This window comes from Corylus avellana, chromosome ca8, assembly GCF_901000735.1.
Source record: "Corylus avellana chromosome ca8, CavTom2PMs-1.0".
Lineage (NCBI taxonomy): Eukaryota > Viridiplantae > Streptophyta > Magnoliopsida > Fagales > Betulaceae > Corylus > Corylus avellana.
Genome location: NC_081548.1, coordinates 24,485,517 through 24,488,628, shown reverse-complemented (window position 1 = coordinate 24,488,628; position 3,112 = coordinate 24,485,517). Strand labels below are relative to the sequence as shown.

Sequence of the window (3,112 nt, the reverse complement as noted above, 5' to 3'; positions counted from 1 at the left end):
TTTGGTTGCCGAGAAAACAAGGGAAATAATGTGTTGCCGAGTTGACAAGAATTTATTTTTATTTCAGACACTATTACATGTCCAAGTTCTTTCGGGTAATTTCAGAGACTAGTTCCAAGCTTTCCTTATTGATTTTCCTACTAAACCCGTTAAGTAGGATTGATGGAACCAATGGAGGTATTGATTTTGTCTTTTCCCTATAGGTTGGGTACTAGATTTGTCATGTTTTAAAATTTAAGAAAAAAAAATAAAAAAGTGAATACTCAGGTACCAAAAAAGTTATTAACCCTTAATTTAATCTATCTTTTTCACCCATACTTGTTTTATTACTTGTAAAAATTGATCTGCATAGCTTATAGGTCATCCTCTCTCCGTAACTCAAGCACAAAATTACAGTTTAAATAAAATTACAGTTAAAATTACACTTAAACCATGTGATGAAACACTTAAGATCCTAAGATACCTCACTTATAAATCCTTAATTGGCTCATGGCTCTCTACATCCTCAACAAATACTTTTCCTGCAGTAAACATCGATCTGGACAACCTTCATGAGAATTCTTAAAGAATCTTTTACCTTGTTTCTCTAATTGTCAACCATATATGTTTCTGACAGCCCTTCCCTGGTTTTCTAGCCAGCAAGTGTGCTCTAATAGTACGTACGAACATATTTTCCAGGAAGCTCCTTATCCCAAATGTGGATCTTAGTCTCATATCCCATGTCCTGCACAGAGAAAACAAAGCCATGGGGACATGCAGTTGACACGATCCTATATATCCTCTTGCTAAATGCCCATTCTTTAAGGACCAACACATATCTTGTCTTGTTTATAATTAAACCCAGGTTGGCACCTCCCTAGCTCTCTAGCTCGTGCATGTATATATATTTGACTCAACACTCCAATCACCAACAACAATATCTTAGCCACTGCATTTCCTTACTGTCTCTATATATAATGGAACCTTCCTTGGGACAATTTGGCCTCTTAGCTGTAGCCAGTTTACGCCAATCCGTACAAGAAAGGATACTTCTTGGTCCTTTTTCTGTAAGGCCTCAGATCTGATTCAGGATTTCCTGTCCTTTCAGCCCTCTATATATATAAAATACCCAAATGAAGGAATTAGTTACAAATTAATTAAAGTGCCGATCTTCTCAAACCCAAAAAAAAAAATCCTCTTCAGTTTCCAAAGATGGCAAGCCCAAATTTTGATGCCCTCAGAGACCTGCACAACTCTGCCAACGACCTTCTGCACTCCCCCACAATCCAGCGAGCTCTTCTGCACCAACGACAAGAAAAATGGGTTCACGAGGTGTCGGAGGCATCTCTAAGGATGTTGGAGGTGTGCGGCATTTCTAAAGACGTGCTTTTGCTTGTCAAAGAGCAGCTCCAAGATCTCCAATTCACGTTGCGCAGAGTATGCATTGGGGAGCCGGACATTGGTGGCAAAATTGCGGCTTACAATCACTACAGAAAGAAGTTGAAGAAAGAAACGTTAAAGTGCTTGAATTCTTTGAAGGGGATCATGAAGAACAAGAAGCCCATCGCCTCGGACCGCCTCTCACCAATAGACGACAACCTTAAAGTAGTTGTCGATGTGCTTAAGGAAGTGAGAGTAACTACTATTTCTATCGTGGAGTCGCTGTTGTCTCTGATTTCCATACCCTGGCTTGATTAAAAAGCAGCAAAAGGGTCTTCTTTAGCGTCGAGATTTATGCGCGCGAGTGGGCAATGTTTGTATGATATTTGCGATGTAATGGCAGTTCAGAGTGCGAATAAGAGATTGGAGGCTGTGGAGATAGCCATAGAAGACCTTGAAGCTAAGCTAGAGTGTATGTTTAGGCGTTTGATCCAGACTAGGGTTTCACTTCTCAACATTCTAACAAACTAGCTACATATATGTAACGGTACTGTAAATCCCATGCATGGTTGGCAACCCAATTTTAAGGCTTTGCTTTCCCCTGGCTCGCCACTTAGGGCTCAGTACAAAGCTAGATATTCATATAATCATTCATGCGTTCTATTGTATTCTTTTTATTCTTTCCAAATAAAACAGTTTAGCCTAGTATTGTTTTGGATCCATAATTAAGTTTATATTGTTTAGAAATTAGATCGTTTGTCGAAAATTATGAGTGAAAACCATATTCTTGGACAATGAGAGCTAAAAGAAGACTCTAAAGCTAAATAGTATCCTTGCTCGCATAAAAATCACAGGATCAATTTGAGTAGGATACATAAGTAATTTATGTTAATCTAAACATTATTTTAATTAACCAGCTTAATCCATATTTTGGTTTTAAGTTTAGGAGAAATTACAAGTTTAATTTAATGCGCTAGAGGGTGCCACTAATATGAATTTTCATTTTCTCTTTCCTAATTTCCTTCTAAAGTCTCAATATCTTGGGATTCAATTCTTTGTAATTATTTTTACTATAACATGGAGCCTTAGTTAAAGAGCATTGACTAACCATTTTACCATAATCGGGGCCTTAAAGGTTTTTTTCTTATTTATAATTTTTTTTTTTTTTAAAAAAAAAAAAAACTAAATTACATTATTGCCATTTAGGGCCAAATTATTTTATTGAGGGCCTTAGTTGACTGCCTAATTGGCTTAACCAATCAGCAGGCCGGTCTTGCTTGAAATTTTCTCCCTGAATATTTCATTGGAATTCAGGCAGGGAACATGAGAGGGGATCCTGAGTTCTGAGGTGTCCAAAAACTTACCCAGACACTTTGGGACCCAGATCTCCTTTCTCATTTCCTGCCTGAATTCCCTATAATTTAGATAATTTGCAGAATCCTTTGATACAGAAAACAACAAATATTTAAAGTGGACTGTAGATTTGAAAACGAAAATTGGAAGGCAATACTAACCTATCACTAGCACGACCTAGTTAATTATGATATGCTACGCTTTGTTATGAAACATTATTTAGGTATTTCGGGATAGTTAAGAGTTGAGTGACTGCCATGACTTGAAGTTGAACACACAGGATGGTTAGAAAGGACAATTACACATTACCTATTTATATTTTCTTCAACTATTTAGCCACTAGTCATGTGATGTCAACGTTTTTTTTTTTCTTCCTTATTGGGTAAGTATGTCAACGTAT

General features: G+C 37.1%; 1 pseudogene; it reads left to right on the top strand.

Annotated features, from left to right (window-relative positions):
* Positions 1–1,191: 1,191 nt before the first annotated feature.
* On the top strand, positions 1,192–1,890 carry LOC132191076 (uncharacterized; annotated as a pseudogene).
* Positions 1,891–3,112: the final 1,222 nt, after the last annotated feature.